A 25,789-nucleotide genomic window follows, 5' to 3' on the forward strand; every position below is an offset into this window, starting at 1 on the left:
CACTCTCTGTTACATATTATGTTCAAGGTCAGCTTTTGAAAACAAAGAAACAGAAACAAAAAACATCTTGCTATCAGACATAGCACCTTCCCAAAGACTAAACCAAGGTCAAAGAGTAAAAGCAATTTCTCCCCCTTCTTCTTCCCCTATACCTATTTCCTGTATCACTTTTCAAACATTTCCATACTAGTCAAATAGAAAAATACAATTCTTTGAATCTCTATAAACAGTTCTTTATTACTACTGTCTTCTTCTCAATGCTGTACTCAACCCAGTCAGTGACCCTCAATTTATTTTCCAGAGGAATGAGCTAATGACTCTGATTCGCAGCTCAGCATGCTGACATCACCTTAAGTCTACCTTGTCCTCCCCTTACTGAGATAACGTCCTTTACAACTCAGCTCAGGGCACATCTCTCAATATTCTATTTTAATATCCTATTTATTTTAAAGAATTGCAATGGTTCATACCTGTTCTTGAGTCTTCTTTATGTGCTCCGATTTCAAACTGTTAACATTATATTTGAGTAAATAAAATTTAAAAAGGTATTTTCCAATGAAGCAAAGGTAATGGTTTTGATAAATTTGAAAACTGAAAAGATAGTTTTCTGTAGAGTCTATTTATTTATAGAACTTCAACTTAAAATGGAGTTGTAGAAATTCTGGCCCTCATCACTTTCTTTAAAAGCTAGATAAAGTTACATAAGAAATCGATGAAGTGTCAGAAGTTTTGAGTAATTTGTTTTGTTTTGTTTTATGGATGAGAAAGGGATTTATTTGGCTTACATTTCTGGGTCAAAGTCCATCACTGAGGAAAGTCAGGACAGAGCCTCAAGTAAGAACTTGTAACAGAAACAATGGAGTAACACTGATTGCTGGTTCACTCTTCAGCTCATGCTTAGCTAGCTTTCTTGTACATGTGAAGATTACTTGCCTAGGGAATGGAGCATACACAGTGGGATGGAAACCCTTCATCAATTAACAATAAATACAGCAACACACTTGCTTATGGATCAGTCTGATCTGGGTAGCATTTCAATTAAGGCACCCTTCCCAAATGACTCTGGGGTATGTCAAATTGCCAATTACAGCCAACTGGGACAGCTGCTAATACACTGGCTTTTCCACTTTATGTACTTGAGCATCATTCTGAACCCAAAATGTGCAACTATGTGATTTAGATACATTTCTTAAATGTACTAAAATTGAATTGTTACTTAAATGTAGTAGATAGTTTGATGTAATTATTAACTAACACAAAGGAAAATTTGGACATGATGGAAATTTTCTACATTACATGTAAAGGCAATGTAAAAATCAGGATTTAACCAATGTAAAATCAAGATATTTGTCAACTTTATATTATTATATAAATACTTGATATAATGATTTCTGTGAGTGAATTTTGAGTAAAGTATCCATAATTTTCACAACTATAAATCCATCAGTTTCTATATTTAGAGCTAAGAACAAAATATAATTCCCACACTTTTATTAGCTCTTTGACAATTTCAGGCAATGTATTTTGATCAGATCCACTTCTATATACTCTTGGATTTATGGTTTTCATTAGAGGATAACTAACCCACCAAGGGCTTCACTTTTAAAGAAAACTTACTCTCCCTCTCCCACTGGCTCTCAGGTGCTAAAGGCTTCTTAGGAAGGAAAGGATTTTGCGTCTTATTCCCCACTCCATACTGGACTTTGATCTAACACACTTGAGCTTAGGTAGGTCTTGGGCATGTTGTTACTACTGCTGTGACTTCCTATGTGCAGTTGCCCTACAATGTTCAGAAAACAGTACTTCCTTGTAATCATTCACCAACTCTGGCTCTTACACTGTTTCTTCCTCCACAATCATCACGGTGCCTTCAGAGGAGGTTGTTTAGGGTGAAATAGTCCACAGTGTCTCTATCTTTTTTAATTAGTTAAGCTAATTTTTCGTTTTTCTTTTTTTAATTTTTATTGGCTATTTTATTTATTTACATTTCAAATGTTATCCCCTTTCTCAGTTTCCCCTCCAAAAACTTCCTATCCCAACCCTCCTCCCCCCTGCTTCTATGAGGGTGCTCCCCTACCTAGCCACCCACTCCTGCCTCAGTGTCCTAGCATTCTCCTACCCTGAGTCATCAAGCCTTCACAGGACCCAGGGTGTCCCCTCCCAATGATGCCAGATAAGCCCATCCTCTGCTACATATGTATCTGGAGCCATGAGTCCCTCCGTATATACTCTTTGGTTGGTGGTTTATCTGCATCTTGACTAGTTGTGAGTCCCTGTGTTAATTGCTATATACTGCACAAAGATGTTTCTTTGGTGAAGACTGGCAGATATACACATCAATGGGTACTAATGGTAAATCATTAAGACACTAGTGTCATGTCCATTTAACAGAGTAATAGCTGAAAGTTTGCCAAAGGGACTCCTAACACAGGTCCTTAGCCTTGATAACATTGTTAGATATGGATTTCAAGTTATGGAGGGGACTCTAACACTAACAAAAAAGGAGTTGCTTATTCTCGTGATATCCATGCCACAATTACATGTACGTGGTTATTTTTTTTTTGCAAGCCCAACCATTGCTGTAAGATTCACAGCTGGTTAATACGAATGATTTTGTTTCTCCTCTGGTAGCATGCATAATATCTTTTAGTACTATGAAGGCTTATCCAGTGGGCCTGAAATTTTCAGGTCAGTACCAGCTTGGCTTCATATATGTGGTGTCTTCAGCAATAGGGTCTTAGTGTCAAGTTCTAGAGAATAACCAAGAGCATGGACAGTAGCCTACTTGAGAGTCTATGGAACCTCTTTGTCAACAACTCCAAAAGACGGAGTCTATTCATAGCATTGGGTTATGCATTTGTTTTCCTGTGGTGTCTAGTATAAGCACAGTTGCCCTATTATACAGAACTTCCATTTAAATTATTTTTAATAAATGTTCATTTTAGGAAGCATCTACAATTGTATGTTTCCATATGATTTTTTTTGAAATGTCATAGTGTTAGTTATCACCCTATATATTTTTGCCTTAGAATAAATGCTGAATAAGCCAATGTATAATCTGTCAAGGATTTAATTTTAACATATTTTCATTATTTGGTTAGGACATATTATATGATTTATTTACTCTTTTCTTAAGGGATTTGGTGTGCCATAGGGAACAATGTCATTCAAATACATGGGCATTTATTATCTTATGAAGAGCAAAGTGAAAGTCTCTAAAGGTCTTATTTTCGAAAAGTCAATTCTGTTGATGAGCTGACAAACATGCCTAGTTAGCCACCATGTGCCTTGTATCCAAAAACCGTTCTTTCTAGGTGAGGTAATCCTAGATGACCAAGGTGTTGGTCAGTTACTTAAATCATGCTAATCCGCTAGAGAGGGAGTGCCTAAGGGAACCACACCATGACCTTGTGAAGCTTACCTCTTCCCATCCTAGTTTAGAATGAAGTCTGAAACACAGGGACATCCATGCTCACATCAAAATGAATAAGCAAACAAGCAAGTAACTGAGTAAGTGAGGGGGAAGCCCCAAAGAAAGCACCATTTATGTACACACAGCAAAGCTTTGGGTCCTTCTGTAAGTAGTTTGTGGAAAAAATGGTTTATATTCAGGAAACAAACATTTGAAAACCATCCTCTCTATAAAAAGTAGGAAGTCGAAGAAGGTTGTCAGAAAAAGGAAGTCAAAGGGCCCTCAAAATCAATGATACCATGAAACTGTGGAAGCCTTTTAAATGTAGAAGGAAGAACCATGGCAAAACACTATGAGTGCATATTAGAATAGGAATCTCAGAACCAGAGAACAGGGGGTTTAGAAATTTATGAACCTACAGAGTACAAACTTTGGGAAAATAACTAGAACTTGGGCTGGCAAGGAAGTATGAACTATTTGACCAAGGGCTTGCACTGTGGACTTCCTACTGAAAGGCACAGGAGCTTAACAACGCTCTACAATGTAGGCAGAATACATTAACATTGCTTACAGTAATCATAACTACAGATAGTAGAAAACAATGAAAGAAAGATCAGAAGTAAGAACATACTCCAGCCGACCAAGTGACAGATGCTGCAGGCCCAAGCTAGCAGTGCGAACAGAGACAGACTCCAAAGATTTCTGAAGTGGCAGGTTTTCCTGAAATATTGGAAAGATTCTTGACAGTTCCAAAAATTCCATTTCTTCTGTGTCTTCAAAAATATAAGATGAAAAGTTCAGCAGAGTTTGTATCTAACCAATGATTTTCAGAATTTACTACAGTTTTGCTACACAAAATGTAGTCAAGGGACATATTATCTGGGAACCGATTCACAGGAAAGGCTAGATACCCAAACACCAACCTACCCCAAACTCACTAAACAGAGATGGTATTTCTTTAGAAAGCACTATTTTATGATGTGTGTGTGTGTGTGTGTGTGTGTGTGTGTGTGTGTGTGTGTAACCTAGACAAGGATAACAGATGCCCTGGAACTGATTTTTCAGGTAGTTGGGAGCCACTTGATATGGGTACTGGGAACTAAACTCTCATCTTCAGAAAAAGCCACAAACTCAGTCATCTACCAGCCCCAGGAGACTGCATCTTAGTATATAAGCTATATACATATTAAAGTTTGATAAATACTTTACCATGTCACACAAAAATAACTCCCCAAATCAGTTTGCAGAAAGTCCGAGCCAAAGGCACTTTGAAGCACTGTCTAATCTCGCCTGCGTAGGGTTGTTGGGTTGGCCATTTCCTGACAATTCATGGTTTGGGGTGGCAAATATTCATTTACTCTCATCACTCTGTTCCAACTTCTGATCACACACAAATTGTTATAAGATGAAGAACCATACTCTTCCTGTGCACATTTGCTTGCACTGTGGACAACGCTATATCCTGAAAACTAAAATGGCCAAGACAACAGCAATAACACAAATATGTTTCTAAACTTTAACTAAGTTCACCAAAATAAAGAAATAATAAACCAAACTTATCATCAATTCCATGAAAACTTCTACTAATTTTCAAGTATTCCACTAACTCCACATGCAGAATGGACTGAAATTCTGTTCACCTTCCACGTGACCCCTATACTAAGAAGGTAAATTCTGATAGTCGATTCACTTCTCCAAGGACAAGAATAATGATATTTGATTCCTTAGATTAGATTACTTAATTTTTCTATTGTTTCTGAGTACTATAATTCACTTCCGATCAACTTTCCAGGTTAAATATCTTATCTGGATGACTCACAGCTCAGCTGCTGTATTCCTACCTAAAACTGGCTAATTAGCATTTTAGTGGGGCCTGCCAAGACAATCAAGACCCAAGAGGCTATACTTAAGTCAAGTTGTTTGGAAAAGTTGCAAGGAAAACAAAAATAGGCTCCATCTGAGTTCCCATAAATGGCAGACAAGCTTAGAATGACCTCTGTTTCAGCCTTTTTGTAGCAAATGATTTTGTCTCTAGGAAAAGCTGATAGAGATTATTTCTGAGATGAAATATCATCTCAGGTGTATAAATCTAGAAACTGAGACCAAAATGATAAATACCTTTCCAAAATGAATTTTACCAAAATGTTATTTCTAAGGATCAAGTCTCTTAAAATCTCACAGTGCAGTCAGAAGGCAGACAGTACTGCCTGGAGAGCTTCACGTATTTAGCTTTGTACTTTATGACAACTTATGCAGGAATACTTAATATTGTTATTTTTTCTAGTGTGTGCCTGCATTTGTTGTTGCTATCCCATACCTTATTTTTAAATTTAGTGTAGCTGATTTCTATGGACAATTATACTGAGAACCTAAAGAATTCTGTTTAACTCATTTTCACTGGGAAAACTCCAAAATGTTAGTCAATAAGCATTAGATATTAATCATGCATGAGTGAAAACATTAAAGTTTTCCCTTACCTTCCAGAATGGCAGGTTAGTGAACTCACTAATAATCTTTTTTATTGGAAAGTCGATAAAATTATGTTTAAAGAATTAAAAGGCTTCTTTGCCTGTCCTTCCATGTTACTGGGATTCAAGATCTCTAAAAGTAGTCCTTTCTCAAAGAAGGGTGTTTACTCAAGGTATTCTATTAGCTGTTTATTCTTTTATCTATCTTTAAATTAAAGACACATAGTCATGACAGCTTCAAAGTTCTCCACCAGACAATTTCTTGCAATGAATTCAAACAATTTACAGTAGGGGCCATTTGACAATAGGCCTCTCAGTGATGACACTGCACATCTCTGGAGTTGTGCATTCTCACGTTCGTGCCTAACACACTCAGAATACTTAACTGTATGTGGGTTATACCAGTGCTACCTTGAAACAAACATTCATTCATAAGTATCTGCAGCTCAAGCCTCATGGTCAAGATAAGTTTTATTACCAACATCATCATTCCTTTGTTTTACTTACATTTTTTTCAGATACATATCAAAACTCATGCTGAGCAATGAATTTTGGGTTGCATATAGAAACGATATATATTTGTACCTGTCAACCTGCCTTTGTCCACTACTTGAACACACACACACACACACACACACACTACCTTATAATAAATAATGTTTGTGTTGATGTAAAAGTCATCATTTTCATATTGTGCCAAGAAGCTATAAATTGCCACCGGAAGAACAGTCTGGAGTAGTTGAGTGTCTGTGTTTGCTAGTATGTAAGTAATTTAGAATCGAAAAGAACATGTTCTCTCTCTCAAAACTTTTACAAGTTGGCCCTTCCAGCTACAGTAGTTTTCATTGCTCAACAGTTTCTAGCTATATTTTTAATATGACAAGCAGAAACTTACTCATTTATTAAATGCAAAGTTTATAGAAAATTAAAGCATAAATGCACTCTTTATACTGCAGTTAGTGACAGTAATTTGTGACAATCTAAGGCAAATCCATTCAGGGGAAAAATTAAGCCAAATCACTTCTCTAAATTATTGTTGCTTTCCTCCTTCCTTGTCTGGTAACTACTTCTCGTCTTTGACTTTGAAACCCATCAGTTTAAACTTGGTTCTTATTCCAGTGGACTAATCCCCTTTCATAAATCATGCTCAAGCGCTGAGGTAATTTGCACATCGTTTAGAGAGTATTTGCTTTGAAATCTTCACCTCAAGCCCTTTTGTATATCCTTTCTCTCTAAAGATTTGTAGTATTTGTTTTGTTCTCTGAGGTATAAAAGACCTGGATAAACTTTATTCCTGTTGTTTCAAGATTAGTTAACTAAAATGCATATTAATTCAGCAGGGACGAGGACAAATCTCAGTAAAGATGATCACGCACAAGCCCACGGGAATAGCAAAGTACAAAACCGTCAGTCTGCAAACCTCCTTGGACTTGCTCAAAGGAGTATTGGGGGATTTAGATTTCTAGAATATGTCTACAAATGTAATTTCTTTGTTGTGGAGAACAGGAGCTATACTGATTATTTCTCCCCAGAAAATTGATTCTAATTTATATTTGAACAAAAATTAAGCTGTCTACAAAGTAGTTCTTCAGGAAGACAGAAAGTACAACAGAAAATCTATCCCGAGGTACATTCAATACTAAACATTACATAACTGATATGCTGCCAGTTTTATTTATTAATTTGCTTTCTTATTTCAAATCCTAAGATAAAGCTGTAGAGTAGAACATCTGTTTCTTTTTCTCTAAGAAAAGTGAAACTTGTCAGACTTCAAAAAATCAGAAGTAGACACATGTAGGTAGAGTTGAATGTTATTTTTACATTTATAAACTCATATTTTACTATTTTGTAGTAAACTTGTCAGCTACTACTGACTTCTATGGCACTGATTTCTGTGAGAAGGTTAAGGTTTGGGCTGATACTTTCTTCAACAGAAAGTGACCAGAAGCTTCTGGCACTTCAGTGCTTAAATGGAAATGACTGAGTGGAATAGAAGGTAATAAATCACTCACGTGGATTCACAACCACCCACAGTCTTGCTCCACTTTTCTTCTTTACAAGTGTAGGAATAGACTCCCCAGTCCTCAGGGTGCCAAACTTTGCACCATTAGGAAAATCTGCAAGTAGCTTGATTTATCTTCCACACTCAGTTAGCTAAGACCCAACTAAATAAAACTCAGCAGGAACGAACTTGACTTGCTAAAATTTTTTTTAAATAGGGAGATGCGACAATTACAACTTTCCTTGACTTTCCATCGGAAATGAAGCCCATTGTGAAAAATATTCAGATAAGATCCCAAACCATAAGTGCATGGCTAACAATGCTGACTCTTGAGTTTTCATTATACACAGAGGGTTGTCTGCTGTTTGCAATTAATCCAGGCACAATCCTCTTGGTACTTTGGGGAGAATGTGGAAGACAAAGCCATTTTATAAGTTGTAAACTCCTAAATTACCCTAAATTAGAGACACTATTAATCGGACACTTAAAGATAGGATCTGCCTATTGTGTAGGCTCATCTTCCCCTGATGGAGAAATCAATTAAATATTTAGGATGTGGAATACCTTCCAGGTTGGATAACGCATTTCATTTAAATTATGGTCCTCCAATCCAAACCATTCAAGGGGATGTAAACGGATGGGAGCACATTACTGTCTCTTGGATTGGGTGCATTAACACTTTAAAAATGAATGTGCTTCCCACGGTTTCCTATTTGTTCCACCAGCTGCCTGTCGATGTGGCAAATAAACAGTTTAGTGATAAGTATGTAAAAGATGCATGTGTAACGTGCTGTGTGATGAGGTGAACCTTATAGGAACAGTCTCCAATGATGTCCCAGTCAGATTTATTTTTCTCAATTCCCCAGCAACTTTAAATGAATGGGCTCATGTGATCAGGGAACAGTGAAGAGAACTGTACAAATGAGGAAGTTGGAACCCTCATAAAGTTCTATTTATTTAACTTTTCTACTTCGGATTGTTTATCATGTCTTTATACAATTTATCTTAATAAATTAACAATAAGTGTTTAGTATCAGAAAATTCCGGAACACTAAGGTAGAATTTGAGACAAGCTGAAGCATTTTCATTGAATCACTTCATGACATGAACAGGATTCTTCGATTTCATTCATGGATTATGGCCAAGTCACATTGTGAACAGTATTGGTAGAACAAAGTTATCATATCTTCCACAGCAGCTCTTGGCAATAATCCCCACACTAAAGGACTTGGTCTTTTAATCTAGTTAGTTATTATATAAGGTATCACTTTTACTGATTAGGTATAACCAAAACACTGAAGTGCCGTTAATGTACCCAAAGTCATACCAAGAAAGCAGAGTACAAATTTGACACTATTGAACATCGAATCCTAATCTGTCACCTTGTCCTGTAACACTCCCACCTTGTGGGGAGGGTGAGGCTGAGGAACTACCTCAGAGGTAGTAAAACACCTCTCCCACTCACTCTTTTAATCTTACTTAGCATCTGGTTTATAATTTTTTTAAAAAAATGTTAATATTAATAGTGCCTACATCACAGACCTTTTTAGAAGCATAAAATAGATTAAATAATTTATAGAAGAGTATGACACAACAAAGTTTAGCAGTAGCATTAATGCAACTATTTTGACAGGTATTCATAATTTGGTTAACAAAAAGATACCAGAAAGATAAATGACTATGATAACCATAAATTACCATACTTTCAAAAATGATCTTGGGATTTGGCAAGCATAGTTTATTGAGTGCCTTGCTAAATGTTGATCTTCTTGATATGCATTATATATCTACCCTCATTCATTTTTTCATCTACAAAATCTTTATTCCCAATTGACAATGTACTTTTCATAAATACATTAGCATACTCCATTTAAACAAGTTTAGACAATCAGAAGAAAGACTATGGAGACTACATCACATTCCATGTTTCTAGAGCACAGCTCTTAATCACAAATCTGATTGGATGGGTTCCTCATTGTACATGCTTCATTTCTTGCTTTCAGGGAAGAGCAGAAAATCCAGCTCACTATTATAGATTTCCGTATCTGGAGTACTGAGCTTCAGGAATAAAATATTACAAGGTTCGAGGAAATTGCAAGAATTTAGCTTAAAGGGATTATTTATTAGTATTTTGATGGGGAGTAAATAATGAAAAGGAAGCATTTGATCTTTTCAAAGTTAGGTGGAAAGAATGTCTCAATAGGCTTCCTCTCTAATCACTGTCTTTGAGAAGCTCAAGGACTCTTATTTGCTAGTAATTGATACCTGCTCTTCAATCAGAAGTATAGAAGACAGCTGATGCTTTAATGGATTGTCTAGAAAGGAACTAGTCTTCAGTTTTATGCAGCTGTACTAAGTGTGTAATAAACCAGGGCAAAACCACACAGATATCATTACTTTGCAATATTTGGAAAGCCATACAGATAATATCTGTCTCTGATATCTAAATCAACCAGTCCTGGGAATTACTTGGCTAGGAAGGATCCTGACTAGCAACCTGCTGGGTCCACTTAGTGTTGCTTGCTATGTACATGCTTTTAAGGCTAACTACTAGGTATTAGATAACCAATCAGAGGGCTCATCACTGAAGAAGACTAATTCTTCTTCTCTCAGTGGTCATTTATTGCCACTCTTTGTATTAGGCTTGGGAATCGTGTGACTTCCCTTTCATTGGCATGTCAACTGGTGTTGTTGTTCAAGAAAACATATTGCTGAGGTTTTATGAGTATAGCTTCACTGACCTTCATTGAGGATACAATCCTGCAGCAGACTTCTTGGTCCTCTTACTCTTGTAATTGCCTGCCCCCTTCTTCATGATGTTTGATGTTCCGTGAGCCTTAGATGGCAGTTGTTCTCTGGATTATTACTGAAGATACTGCACTACAGATATACTCTGGATCTGAATCATAAGCCTCCTTCCTGAAGACTTGCTTTAATACTTGAAGGTGTCATACAAGCTGCCAAAGGAGAAAAGCAATTCATAGTCCTACCCAACTATTACACCTGTAAGCCACAATAATGACCAACAGGACAAGATATCCCCAAAAGTGCCATCGTGACACTTAGATACTGGTGATAAGCAACAGCTATCTATTTTGACTTAAAGCCCACTCAAAAGGAAGAGATTCATGCCTGGGACTAGAGACCTTGATGATTAGCAGTGGCTGGTGAGGCCATGGGACCTATAGGACTACTACTGCTTCCCCAAAGCAGTCAAGTCTCCAAGGGTGTTTTCCACAATAGTGTTTACATAGCCTCATACCCACTGATAGGTATATCCTTTACCCTCATCAGGGACTGTTCTTTTGTAGGATACAGAGGCCATTACAGAAAGCTGCAATTGGTTAGTCCTTAATATTTTCAAGAAAGAAGATGGACAAAATATAACCAATACAGTGACAAATTATTAGAAATAACAGGAAATGTGTAAGATCATTACAAATTAAATATATATACTTAAATTTTTTCCATTTCTATTTTATCATTCAATTACATAATTTTTTATTTGTATATTGTGTTTAACTGTTATTGTATGATATACTGTGATTATGATCTCTTCCTGTTTAATTCAGCTTCTTAGTGTATACTATCATAGTTGTCTCTTATAGTCACTTTTTAATTATCTATCTATCTATCTATCTATCTATCTATCTATCTATCTATCTACCTATCTACATATCTATCTATTTATTTACGCTCCAGATTTTATTCCTCTCCTGGTTCAACCTCTGACTGCTCCACATCCCATACCTTCTCCCCGCCCCCTGTCCCCACAAAGATGTCCCCACACCACAACCCCCACTCCACCAAACCTCTAAACTCCCTGGGGCCTCCAGTCTCTTGAGGGTTAGGTTCATCTTCTCTGAAAGAGCCCAAACCTGGCAGTCCTCTGCTGTATACATGTTGGGGGGTCTCCTATCAGCTGGTGTATGCTGCCTGGTTGGTGGTCTAGTTGTTTCAGAGATCTCGAGGGTCTAGGTTAATTGAGACTCCTGGTCCTCCTACAGGGTGGCCCTCCTCCTCAGCTTCTTCCAGTTTTTTCCTAAATCAACCACAGGGCTCAGCAGCTACTGTCCATTGGTTGGGTGCAAATATCTGCCTATGACTATTTCAGCTGCTTGTTCTTCCAGAGGGCAGTCATGATAGGTCCCTTTTTGTGAGCCCTCTATAGCCTCAGTAATAGTGTCAGGCCTTGGGACCTCCCCTTGAGCTGGATCCTACTTTGGTCCTGTTGCTGGACCATCTTTTTCTCAGGCTCCTCTCCATTTCCATCCCTGCAGTTCTTTCAGACAAGAACAATTATGGGTCAGAGTTTGACTGTGGGATTGCAACCTCTTTCATCACTTGATGCCCTGTCTTTCTGTTGGAGGTGGGCTCTATAAATTCCCTCTCCTTACTGTCAGGCATTTCACCTAAGGTCCCTCCCTTTGAGTCCTGAGAGTTTCTCATCTCCCAGGTCTCTGGTGTATTCTGAAGGGTTCTCCCACAACCTCCTTCTTCCAGAGCTTGTCTGTTTCCATTCTTTCTGCTGTCCCTCGGAGCTTGAGTCCTTTTCCCTCACACAACATCAGATCAGGTTCCCCTCTTTCCCCTATCCCATCCACTTTCCCTCCTTTATCCCTCCCTCCCTCCCTCCCTTCCTCCCTGTCTCCTTCCCTCCCACCTTGTGATTGCTTTTTTCTCTCTCCCAATTAAGACTGAGGTATCCTCACTTGGGCCCTTCAGCTTATTGACCTTTTTGGGTTCTTGGCTATTCTGTATTCTTTTTGGCTAATATCTACTTATTACATATCATCATGTCCTTTTGGGTCTAAATTACCTCACTCAGGATATTTTCTAGTTCCATCCCCTTGCCAGCAAAATTCAGGATGTCCTCATTCTTAATAGCTGAGTAGTATTCCACTGAGTAAATGAACCACATTTTCTGTATTCCTTCTTCTGTCGTGGGTCACCAGGATTGTTTCCAGCTTATGGCTATCACAAAAAATGGCACCTATGAACTTAGTGGTATGGTGCCCCTGTGGTATAGTGGAGCATCTTTTGAGTATATTCTGAAGACTGGTATTTCTGGGTCTTCATATAGATCTATTTTCAATTTTATGAGGAATCTCCAGATTGATTTCCAGAATGGTTGTACCAGTTTGCAATCCCACCAGCAATGAAGGAGTGTTTCTCTTTCTCCACATCCTCACCAATATGTGTTGTAACCTGAGGTTTTGATCTTAGCCATTCTGATTGTCGTAAGATTGAATCTTAGGATCGTTTTGATTTGCATTTCTCGGATCGCTAAGGACTTTGAAAATTTCTTTCGGTGCTCCTCGGCCATTTGAGATTCCTCTGTTGTGAATTCTTGGTTTAGTTTTATACTCCATCTTTTGATTGGGTTGTTTGTCTTTTTGGAGGTTAGCTTCTTAAGTTCTTAATATATTTTGGATATTAGCCCTCTATCAGATGTGGGGTTAGTGAAGATTTTTTTCCCAATCTGTAGATTGCCAATTTGTCTTATTTACTATGTTCTTTGCCTTACAGAAGCTTTCCAGCTTCGTGAGGTCCCATTTATCAATTCTTGATCTTAGAGCTTGAGCCATTGAAGTTCTGTTTAGGAAACTCCCCCCTGTGCCAGTGAGTTCAAGGCTCTTTCCCACTTTCTCTTCTATCAGATTCAGTGTGTCTAGTTTTATGATGAAGTCCTTGATCCACTTGTACTTGAGCTTTGTACAAGGTGACAAATGTGGGACAATGAAAATAGTTTCATTGTTCTACATACAGACAGCCATTTATTGACGATGCTTTCTTTTTTACATTGTATATTTTTGGCTTCTTTGTCAAAGATCAAGAGTCTGTAAGTATATGGTTTCTTTTCTGGGTCTTCAATTCTATTGCATGGATCAACATATCTGTCTCTGCCAATACCATACAGTTTTTATCATTATTGCTCTGTAGTACAGCTTGAGGTCAGGGATGATGATTGCCCCAGCTGCTGTTCTTTTATTGTTAAGAATTGTTTTTGCTATTCTGGCTTTTGTTTGTTTGTTTGTTTTTTGTTTTGCTTTGTTTTTGGGGGGGGTTGCCTTTCCAGATAAATTTGAGAATTGCTTTTTCCATGTCTTTGAAGAACTGTGTTGGGATTTTGATGAGGATAGGATTGAATCTGTAGATTGCCTTTGGTAGGATGGCCATTTTACTATATTGATTCTGCCAATTCACGAGCATGGGAGATCTCTCCATTTTCTGAGATCTTCTTCAATTTCTTTCTTGAGAGATTTGAGGTTATTGTCATACAGGTCTTTCACTTGTTTAGTTAGAGTTACCCCAAGATGTTTTATATTATTTGTGGCTATTATGAAAGGGATTGTTTCTTTTATTTCTTTCTCAGCTTGTTTATCATTTGTATAAAGGAAGGCTTCTGATTTATTTGAGTTAATTTTATATCCGGTCACTTTGCTGAAGTTGTTTATCAGCTGGAGACATTCTCTGATAGAATTTTTGGGGTTGATTATGTATATTACCATATCATCTGCAAATAGTGGTACTTTATTTCTTCTTTGCCAATTTGTATCCTCTTGATCTCTTTTTGTTATCTTATTGTTCTAGCTAGCACTTCAAGTACAGTATTGAATAAATATAGGGAGAGTGGACACCTTTGTCTTGTCCCCTATTTTAGTGGGATTGGTTCCAATATGTCTCCATTTAATTTGATATTGGCTGTTAGTTCCTAAATAAAAGACATAAACTTTTATATTTATAATAAACTTTAAAAGCACTAGAACTGGGAAGTTCTAATCCTCTATGCTATTTTGTCTAGGTCCCTGTCAATAACCCTGAGATATCACCTGCCATATCCTCCCTGGACTGTTCCTACTCCAACAGGATGAACCGTATGCCCATGTGCTCATGATCCATCTAGCCCTTCTTCCCCTCTTTTTACTTCTACCTGAGAGCCCAAGCCCAGGAACTCACTCCACCCCATCTCTTCTGCCTAACGTAGGCCGTAGGCATCTTTATTAACCAATCAGGGATAATTTGACAGTCAAGGTTTATACAACAAAGCCTGGTATATGTTAGGCTCTCTTCCTCTTGGAGCAACCAGATCTTGGGCTACTAAATTTAGCATTTGAACATATAGCAGCACCAGACCAACTGTTACACAATATGATAACAAAAAATGTGGCAAAATAAAATTCCAAAAAAATTTTTTTCTTCCTATATGGCAAACAATTTTGATCAAACTTTACATATTATCAAAGTTAAATTATATATATATATATATATATATATATATATATATATATATATAATTTCTGTGAGTAGTTTGAAATATGCAGCATATGTCTTCATTCTATTGTTCAAACTCTATATTTATTCTCATTTGTAGAAAAGAGAAGTCATATACTTGTTGGTTTTAGAGTCTAGATTAAAGAGTTTATCGCAAAATACACACTGATCTTTAGACTTTCTGCATTTATTTCTTTTCTTTGGCTTTCTAGTTTTATTCATTATTATATATAATTAATCATACAGTTGAATGATTTTATATGTGTGTTTTGAAAAATAGATATCTGCCATGAGTATATACAAACATATGTGTGTGTGTGTGTGTGTGTGTGTGTGTGTGTGTATAGCACATAAAAATAAAGTTTCAAGGCCATATTGGCAGATGGAAAAAGCACAAATGTCAAGAAAAGTTGATTATGAAATAAATATATAATAGCAAAATTAAACTTTACCATTTATTGATTTAACAGATGGTGAGTAAAACAGTAAAAACAAAAAAATTAAAATGTAATTTGAGTTTTGAAATTGGTTAAGATAATTTTGTGTACTTTATTAGAAGTTTGCTACTTGTTCTTTCTATTTTTAGAAAACTCTCACCTTTGGTTCACAAATAATTAAACATTTTCATTTAACAAATCTTATTCTGAAATTTCTATATGAATAAATATCTTCACCACAATAAACAATTTACTTTTAGATTGACATTCAAAGATTTAAAAAGAATTTTCCAATAATTTTGCATTAATTATTAATAAATATATTATTAACATTTATATCATTAATATAAAATCTACATTTTATTTTAAATACGTCACAAATTACAAAATAAGGAATTATCAGCTATATTAATGGAAAAATATTTTAATCCTAGATACAAAAGCTGAATAGAATGTAGTAAAACTTAAAAAGTAACAAAAAATAAATAAAATACTACAGGTAACTTGTCCATTAAAATAATATTTTTTTCCAAATACTTTCTTTTATTAGAAAGTAACAAAATGAATGTGAGAATGATAGTATGCAATTAAATAAATATTCAGAAGCACAAATATGTGTTAAATTTTAATATGAAAAAAGAAAGTTAAAGACTGCTGCAGTTAATTCAAAAGTATATATATATATATATATATATATATATATATATATATACTTTATATCTATATATCTATATCTATCTCAATCTATATCGAGATCGAGATTGAGATAGATATAGATATATATGACGATAAAAGAACCCCTGGAACTGTAGCTACACACAGCTGTCCAACACCATGTGAGTGCTGGATCCCTTGGGCAAGCATAGTAAGGGGTAAGGGGTCCTACATGCTAAGCCATCTCTCCAGCCCTGTAAACGGTATCTTTAAATGGCTAAATAAAATTAAGAAAGCCAAAACTCTAACCTGAGAATGATAAATTGAGAAAAAAATTCAAGTAAAAATTTTATCACTAAATTGAGAGATGTTTCCTTGCACAATAAATAATTTTATTAAGGATTAAATTAAAACAACTCTGAAAAAAATCTAAGTTAAAAGATCATAAAACAAGCCATGAAGTAAAAACCTACATGAGAATGAGACCAAATTTTAAGCCAACTATAAAAGATTTTTTTTCCCTGATTGTTTGGAAAATGGTTCAAATCAATTCAGAAAGGATAGAATAGCTGACATATGTCAAAAAAATGCCTCAAATAATCACAAGTACAAAAATACAGTAATGAGTGGATGATGTCAGTCTTCTAAAGAACCAGTTGTTTTTATACCATTTCAAAACACACAAATAACGTGAGGAAAATCTTTAAACATTTGCAGAACTAAAACACACAACAGCAGAGAGTGCAGTCCACCGCTTCAGTGAAGTGTCATGAGTGGTCAATGTGGGCTTCAAGTCAAGTGTGAGAAGAGCTTCAATTCTGCTTTGCAGACTCAAGGGAGAGAGTTCCCAGGCCAGCTCAATGATCCTTTTGAAGAGGACCAACTATGTCTCCAGGGAGCCACATGTGGGTGGGTGGGTTCCCCGGATAGACTAGTGATCATGAAGACCAGAAAGAAGTCTGAAGGCCCTGACAGTTGAAAGTAAATTCCTCCAGTCATCAGTTAGCAGTTCTGAGACTTTGATTTAAGAACACCAGATAGATATCAGTTGGATGAACATCATCCGAAAGGGGAAATGTATTGCTTTCTTCTTAATGACTTCCTCTACTTTCCGTATGCTTTGAAGTCATGATCCTGTTCCTTTGGCATCTTATATTGACTGAGTTTGGTAAAGAAGAACAATTTTTATACTGCTGCTTGCACTGTATTGTGTGAGAGCAGTTTGAGATTAGAAGGTGATTAGTAAAGCTGGGTACACCTCACCTCTTAGAAGTCTACCTGTTAGGTTAAGCACACATTTATTTATTTATTTATTTATTTATTTATTTATTTAATTTATTTATATTCATTCATCTATTTATTTATTCATATATTTTATTGAAAACCATTGTTTCCAATTGTTTCCTATAGGACAAGGGTTTTGATTTTAGTACTCAAGTGCATCGTTTATATTTTTACATGTAGTAGTTTTTTAGATTGTTAATGACCCAGGTTAGAGAAGGCTACAACAGTACTAAACTGTTTCCTTGATCAGTGAGAAGTATCAGGTGAAGTCTTGAGAACTTCAAGGAAAGCACAGTGAAAGCACTTGGAGGGAGCTCTCAGTGAGTTTCTGGCAAGAAGAAGGCTGCTGTGTTGTTGCTAATTTGGGAGAAGACCCCAAGTTCAAAGCAAGCTTCTACCAGCATGCAGTCCATGTTCAAGACTCAAGATACCCATGCATTAGAAAAATGACAAAGAACAGACCTAGCTTTAAAAAGAGAATGTGTCATTTATGATTTATCATTTACTATATAGTTTTTCCTCCATCCTTTCCAGTGACATCTCTAAACATAAGCATGAAATAATTAATGGTATGCCATTTAAGAACATTTTTAATGTAAAATACTACCTTTTTCACCTGTCTTATCAATATGTATAATTCATTGTATCAGAATAGTGTATATATAAAAGCATAGGTACAAGTATAATATATTAATATTTATCTCCATTATAGATAGCATCTTTCTATGAAGCTGTTTAGAAATAGAATTGTACACTAAACACCCTAAGATATTTGTGCTCTTCAAACTTGGTTATATTTCAATTTTAGAAATTGATTTGGCAAAATCTGTGATAATACTTTATGATTCTAATGAATAATTTGAAATTATATAACTTCTAGCAGTGGCAATTTGTTTAAAACAATCACCACCAAGAGTTCTGGAATGTGTGGGTAGGAAATGACAAATTGCTTATCACTGTATGTGACATATTGTAACGGTGGGAGGAGGGAATATGAAGCAAGCTTTGCACAGATTACAGAAGTGGGAGCTGGTATGCTTGGTACTATGAAGCCTCGCACCTAGTTAGGGACTTTTGACTATATAATAAATAAAAAAAGAATAAATGTTATGAAAGAAAAATGCCAAAAAAAGTACCAAATAACAACTTCAATATGTGCCGACTCTAGTACAGCTATCGTGAATCCCATATTGATCCTGTTTTCTAATTACTTCCATAAAATATCTTTGTCTTCAAACTCAAAAGAATACAGAAATGTAACATGGTTGCTAAACGTGGCCAACAGTTTGGTTGCAAAGATCACCACAAAGGTCTGCTGTGCTAGGGACGGTTTGCTTCTCTACTCAAAGCTGAAACCCAATCCAGTTCAAAGTAGTTTTCTTCCCAGAGTTTCCCCAGCCTGTGACATAAATTACAACATAGATATTTTTACTAGAAGGTCTATTCACTTATTTCATACATTTTATGCCTTTTAAAAAGGATTAATGGTATGTTTAAAAGTAAATATTCAAGGTTGAAGGTACAATTTCATGTCAAAGACACAAAGGCTTGTAAGACAAATCATATAAATAATGTTAAATTCGAATCTGTATTTTACACTAGCCAGAACCTTATATGAACTACGAATTATGCTTCACTTCATGTGCTAACGTAGTTAACATAACGTTAACTAAAAACTAAAAAATATTCTCTTTAATATTTTTTCTCTCCATTGGATTTTATCCCAGAAATGACAAATATTCTTAGAAAGATTTCACCTTAAACATTCATCTGATATATGTAATTTGTTTTTAACTTATGTGTGTATCTTTTTTAGATAAGGGTAAGATAGAAATGGGGTGGAGAACCAAAACATTATCATTTTAGAAGATGTTTGGGGTCAGGAGAGCAAAGCAGGAATGGCCCCAGTGGATAAATGTCCAGCCAGGTTGAAGACATGCCAGGACAGTGTGACAGAATACACACTTGGGTTAGCTCCACAGACAACAGCAACCTCAGTTTGCCTTCCTTTTACCTGAAGTAAAGATTTTCTTCATGTGTGGCTAATGCTTTAATAGGAACTTTCACTTGAGGCATCCCATAAGGAGAAAAAGTTAAGGATCATCATATCCCCAAAATTAAGACCTCTACAGGGAGCAGAAATAAGTATTTTTTTCTTTACTGGTTAAATGTTATAAGATCAATATAAAATCTAGATTATTTTAATTTTGCTACAATTCAATAGATATTGCTTTTGTTCTACTAGTAAAAAGAAGCAAACTAAAGGAATAAAGTACGCAAGAAAAATAATACATCTATTAGAAAATTTGGCTTATAAACAAGAAGTATTTTTCACAGTCTTGTCTTCTTCAGCACGACCCATAGTATGCTTGTCTACAATAAAAAAATTAACTATTTGCCAAAATGAAGATACTAGTTAATTGTGCTTCTGAAGTTGACTATATTAATAACCCCTTTTAGAATGTCTAGTTTTGCATATTATTTTAAGCACATAAATTCTAACACTAGCTCCGATGGAGGGTCACCATTTAAATGGCGTGAGTCAGAGGTAAGTGTGGTTTGTGAAGCTGTTCACAGCAAAGTGTGTATCACCCTATGAACTGAATCTGTCAGATCAGCTCCATTCTGCAAGGAGCATCTTATGTTGTTTGCTTTTTTAATAATTTTTTTTTGTTTCTGTGATTGAAGCTTGTCTTTATAAGAAAGAGCCCACAGATTTTAACTCTTTGATGGGGGTTACCAAGAAGTAGTTCTTATACACCATTTCTTTTGCAAAGATATAAGATATCACTACTTCCCAGTGTCTTTCACTGTTTTAGAATCCTGACACTACAGAAAATAAACCAGATGAGCAACTTTCCCCAAAATGGTCCTCCATGCATGGTGTATTAGCCTAAAGCCCAAGCCACACACACACACTGCAGACGAATGGGTAAAGGAGGTATACATTAACAACTTCGTATTTTATATTTTTTTAAAAAAATGCAAAATTGGTACCAATAATATGGAGGGCTCAATAGAAAAGTAATACCTCACAGCAAAAGACTTGGAAAACAAGTGGATTAATGGATGAACAGATGAATATTAAAGGGATGATATGTTGGCTTAAGGCATTCTGGGAAGAAGGAACATCTGCTGAGAAAATATTCCCATCAGATTTGTTCTGTGGGTAAGGCTGTGAGATATTTTCTTGATTTTGGGTTGATGTGGGAGGGCCCTGCTCATGGTGGGCCAGGCTAACCTCAGGTAGGTGGTCTTAAGTTGTATTTTAAAAAAAAGCAAACTAAGCAGTCTATGAGGAGCAAGTCAGTCTGTAATGTTTTTCCATGGCTTCTGCTCCAGTGCCTGCCTCTAGATTCCTGCCTTGAGTTCCTTGGTGACAGAGTGTTACCCGGGAGTTATAAGTTGATGGGGACACTTTTATCCAAGTTGTTTCTTGTCATGGAATTTAATCACAATAGAAGCCTTAACTGAGGCAGATGGATGGAGAGAAGGATTGAAAGACCGATAGATAATTTCAAAAGGGATTGGTTTACTCAGCCATTCAGGCTCACAAAGCATATCTGGAGGACACAGCACAGGTAATCAGAAAGGGAAGATGGACACAAGCAGGAAGTGACAAGCCATGACTGAATCTCCTTGTCAGAAAAAGAAGGTCAGCAACAGCCTAGACTTATAGTCAAGAATTGCTGGAATCTCTGAGCTCACAGAACTGCTAACTCCTGAAAGAGCAAATCTGGCTGACCATAACATAATCTCTGATGATTAATTTTAAGTCAGCTGATTAGAGACATTTATTTCCTCTAACAGTCCCTTCACAGCATCACCTACATTAATGTGTGATTGAATGACTAGAGTGTAGTTTAGCCTACCTAGGATGACACATTAAAAAGCCATCACAGCACAGCTACTTGTCTAGTATCAGACAGCTGTTAAGTGGCTGGGCTGAAACTGGGATTCTGTTCTCCTCCACAGCAAGCCTATCAGACACTCATAGACTTCACTCTGTTTTTCTTGAAGACATCTCTAACAGGAAAAATTTTAACCATGTCTCCCCGTTTTTAAAATGATTAAAAAGTAACCTACGAGTGATTTAATATTTATAAATTTTATTGTGGGCAATATAGCTGTGATTGTACTTTAATTGAGACTACACATGCAGTTTTTGATTTGTGACAGCTTATGACAGAAGTCAGACCAACTTGAACTTCTAGAGTTTTGGAAAAATGAGCGATTTTCCTAGAAAAGCCCAGGCTTACTCTTGCCAGAATAAAGGTAGTTTATTAAGTTGATATTTAAGAGAATCAAGGTCCATGATGATTTATTTGTTCAATATTATTTAATAGTAATTCAAGAGATGTAATTTGATAGTATTAAAGAATAGAATGAGATATGATGCTGTTGTAGAATATGGATATCTAAATGTGAACAAGAACAAATTGTATTAATGATTGATGACATTTAATAGCATAGCCTAAAAGAATATCTTATGAACAAGGCAGACAGTGCCTCAAAAAGCACACATAAATAAATAAACCAACTCTGTATATTGATGTCATCTTGGAAAAACTATGCTTACTCCTGCCAGACAAGTTATTTATATTTCTAAATATAAATGACAAATTTCTATGACAATTTCTAGTCAAGACAACTTCTGTTCCAGTGGAAATGATGTCACCAAGCCTAGTTCTGCCTCCTTACTTGCTGATAGTCAAAACATCTCAAAACGTTTGTGTTGTAGCATGATGGCATATCCAGAGATTGCTATTATAGGCTGTGCCTTCGTTATTTCTGTTTTATTCACAGAGAGTCAGGGTACCAGAATCTATTGCTATACTTTAGATTTCTATATCAACTTTATTGCTTTACATTGTGATAGGCCCCTTTCATAATAAAACATTTATTATAACAGCTTTTTATTTTAAATGTTAAAAATATTCTCTTGATATTGTTCCTTTAGTTATATGAAATTATTTTACACTGATGTGTCTGCCTTTTACCCATTGCTACTTTCCGTTCCTCATCCTTGCTTTCTTCCTTCATAATCTCCTCAGCTATTTTGTTTTGTTTTCTTTCGTTTGCTGTTCTATAGTTTTAAAACACACTTTAGTATTTTTATACACTTTAATGAAAACTAAACTAGATATGCATGCTGATAAGAACAAGGAGAAAGGGGCCAGGAGAATGGGAGCAAGAATTGCTTTCTGCAAGTGGCTTCCCTGAAGTGGAGTAAATTCTATACCATTTACCTAAACTATTGAATCATACCAAAATAAAAATTTGGGTAATAAGAACTCTGCAGTCCTTAAATGATAGATTATTTTGAGGCTCTTGGCTTTTAAGTAATGCACACATGAATCTGTGACAGTATAGCTCATGTAATGAGCATATATGTGGTTTCATGGTATGGCTGCTAAAGTGTTTTCAAAGCCCCATTTGTATTTATTCTAGCAGAAAGAAAATGCATTACACTTCCCAAGCTTAAAAATGAAAATGCTTGTTTGTTACATATAGACTATTACAACCCCCCCCCCACTACACACACTGTGATGGTCTGCATATGCTTGGCCCAGGGAGTGGCACTATTTGGAGGTGTGGCCTTGTTGGAGTAGGTGTGTCACTGTGAGCATGGGCTTTAAGACCCTACTCTTAGCTGCCTGGAAGCCAATATTCTGCTAGCAGCCTTTAGATAAAGGTGTAAAATTCTCAGCTCCTCCTGTACCATGCCTGCCTGGGTGTTGCTATGTTCATGCCTTGATGATAGCAGACTGAACCTCTGAACCTGTAAGCCAGCCCCAATTAAATGTTGTCTTTAATAAGACTTGCCTTAGTTGTAGTGTCTGTTCACAGAGGTTAAACCCTACTAAGACCCGCACACTCTTTACATCTTGTAATATGTGTGGCTACATGTGTCATGGTGCACATGTGAAGGTCAGAGAACAATTTGCAGGAAAATTTGGTTCTATCCCTCCACCATATTAATTTTAGAGGTTGAACTTGGGACCTTATGCTAGATAACAAGCACCTTTGTCCATTGAGCCACATTGCTGGGCCATAAAATGTTTAAAAATAGAATTCTCTTTTAAACATTAATCAAGGGATAAAATTATAATTTTTTAAAAATTTTTCTTCCTTTTGACGTGACAATCCATAAAAATGAGCAGAATATCACCTTTTGATTTATTAGCTGCAGTGATATTCTTCCTGTAGCAGACATAAAGACCTGTATTACATATTTGTAAGTCCAAATCCCATCATTTCAATAGTTTTCTTCTATGAAGAAGAAAGAAACCCCAGCTTCTTTCAAGGGCTAAGAACGTCAGGTCTGTCTCAGAAACCTACCAGAATCCACAGAGTTTGTGAGTCAATAAACCAGGTCCTTAATGAGTGATGATTTAATATGGAAACCAACATTTTAATTTAATTTTTTTTTCATCCCAAATGTTTTGCCAATTTCTCTGTAGCTTGCCTTTGTCTTACTAGTGGGGGAGTATGGGTAGGGGTAAAGCTGGAACTCAGCAAATCCTCACATGCTAGGAAGGTTTTTTAGAACAGAACTTTTATTTTGATTGGCTATTGTGCTTTCGGGCTGTTACAGTTCCCTTCTTCCATATAGAAGGATAAATTATTTGGGCCAAACAATACAATGTGGTTTGGAAACAATTGGCTTTTATGGGCACAGTCTTATTCTTTCCATCTCCCTTTTTTTTTTTTAATGTGAAAATCAAGCCAAGTTTTTTTTTTTTTTTTCAGTCAAAACTATGCAATTTCCCAAAATTCATGGAAAAGACAGCTTGGGTTGTTTGTGTGTATGTTCATGTGTGTGCATCTCTCTCTCTCTCTCTCTCTCTCTCTCTCTCTCTCTCTCTCTCTCTGTGTGTGTGTGTGTGTGTGTGTGTGTGTGTGTGTGTTTCAATTCCTGCTTATGAAGAAAAAGAGCTGGTTGTATAAATCCAGCATATATAGTTGGGCACCTGTGCAGACTCTGTGTTTTGAGCATTCTGCATGACAGACTTTGTCTTCTAATTTAATTCGTCAAGTCCTTAAATGCTGGTCAGATACTCATATGTCAGTCATATTCAGGTGCAAACCAGGTAACTGAGAGAGCCCCGGTTTGGCTATCCCCATCTTTCTTTTGTGCTCACATTTGCAAATGGAAGTAATTTTCATCTTGCAGATACCCTAGAGGGGCTCGTCTGTCCTATCTCTTTTCCACATCCAAGAAGTTTCTTTGTCAGGCTCGCATTCTCCAATGCCAGATGGTTGATGCCGCCCTACAAGATCATATTTTGAGTAAGGAAGACCAGTTTAGCAGGTAGATGAGGCAACTGTTAAATTTGTTGCATTTCCAGAATCAGAAATGCACTCCAACACAAAATGAATGAAATTGGTGTAGTTTTGCTATTACTCTAAGAATCGGGTACAGCTGCTCCTTTACAAGTATTTGGGGTGGGGGTACTAACAATTCTAATTCCTCGTGTTTCTCAGACTCTCGTTTTAAAGGGCTAAGTAGTAAACAGTTCAATGGGCTGAAACTATCTACTGTTACTGCATTCATAAGCTTTGTTTTCCTTCGTAGTCTAACACAAGAGAGAATATTTCTTACCAAAGTACAGACCTGAAAACTTGAAATACGGCCAGTCAAATTGTTCAGTTCTCCTGTGTGGTTTCTTTTTCATGTACTTGGTGTGATGAATCTATGCGATATCTAAAATGAGTAGAAGAAAATGTTAAACTTCTAACTATACATGTGGTGAATATTTTAAATACTTGTCAGAACTTCAAGTGTTTGTTCTTTTCAGAAAATTAAAATGCATTAGATCACAAAAGAAATGTGATTGTCTATTTGTATGACTGCTAGGGGCTTGTCAGCACAATAATATAGGAAAATAGTGCCAACAACATAACATATTGGTTCTTACCAGACTGGAATTTGGTGAAATAAGCCTAAGTAGACTGAATTTTGTCCTCCCTTAACACATCCCAGGTTAGAAAACTCCCTGAGAGTACTTATGCATTATAGACAACTCAGACACTATAATTAAATTAGCCTTACAGATCTTACAGGCTCACAGATCCTATAGATGCAACTATTTTTAAAGAAGAACAAGATTTTCATAGAGAAAATATGAATTATACAATAGTTGCACCGAGTCTTTATTGCTCATGTACACGAGGTTCAGAACCATAATGACGATATTCGGCACTTAAGTCATTATGCTGTCATATTACAGAAAAATTATTTGCACTGTATAAC

At 36.2% G+C, this 25,789-nt stretch overlaps 1 protein-coding gene, 1 long non-coding RNA gene and 1 other non-coding gene across 8 annotated transcripts in view; 1 reads left to right on the forward strand and 2 right to left on the reverse strand.

Moving 5' to 3' along the window:
- Arhgap15 (Rho GTPase activating protein 15) overlaps positions 1-25,789 on the forward strand; it is a 603,756-nt gene that overhangs the window by 304,342 nt on the left and 273,625 nt on the right. The gene's annotated exons all lie outside the window — the stretch shown is intronic.
- LOC114608264 overlaps positions 1-25,789 on the reverse strand; it is a 98,326-nt gene that overhangs the window by 25,773 nt on the left and 46,764 nt on the right. For all 3 annotated transcript variants that reach the window (XR_003709332.1, XR_003709333.1, XR_003709331.1), the window contains one exon: positions 25,151-25,240. This is a non-coding gene — a long non-coding RNA (uncharacterized LOC114608264). The remainder of the gene's footprint in view (positions 1-25,150; positions 25,241-25,789) is intronic.
- Positions 6,387-6,515, reverse strand: LOC114608276. The gene has a single exon (XR_003709342.1). It is a non-coding gene; the product is annotated as a small nucleolar RNA SNORA40 (small nucleolar RNA).

This window comes from Grammomys surdaster, unplaced genomic scaffold, assembly GCF_004785775.1.
Source record: "Grammomys surdaster isolate TR1022 unplaced genomic scaffold, NIH_TR_1.0 125888, whole genome shotgun sequence".
Classification (NCBI taxonomy): domain Eukaryota; kingdom Metazoa; phylum Chordata; class Mammalia; order Rodentia; family Muridae; genus Grammomys; species Grammomys surdaster.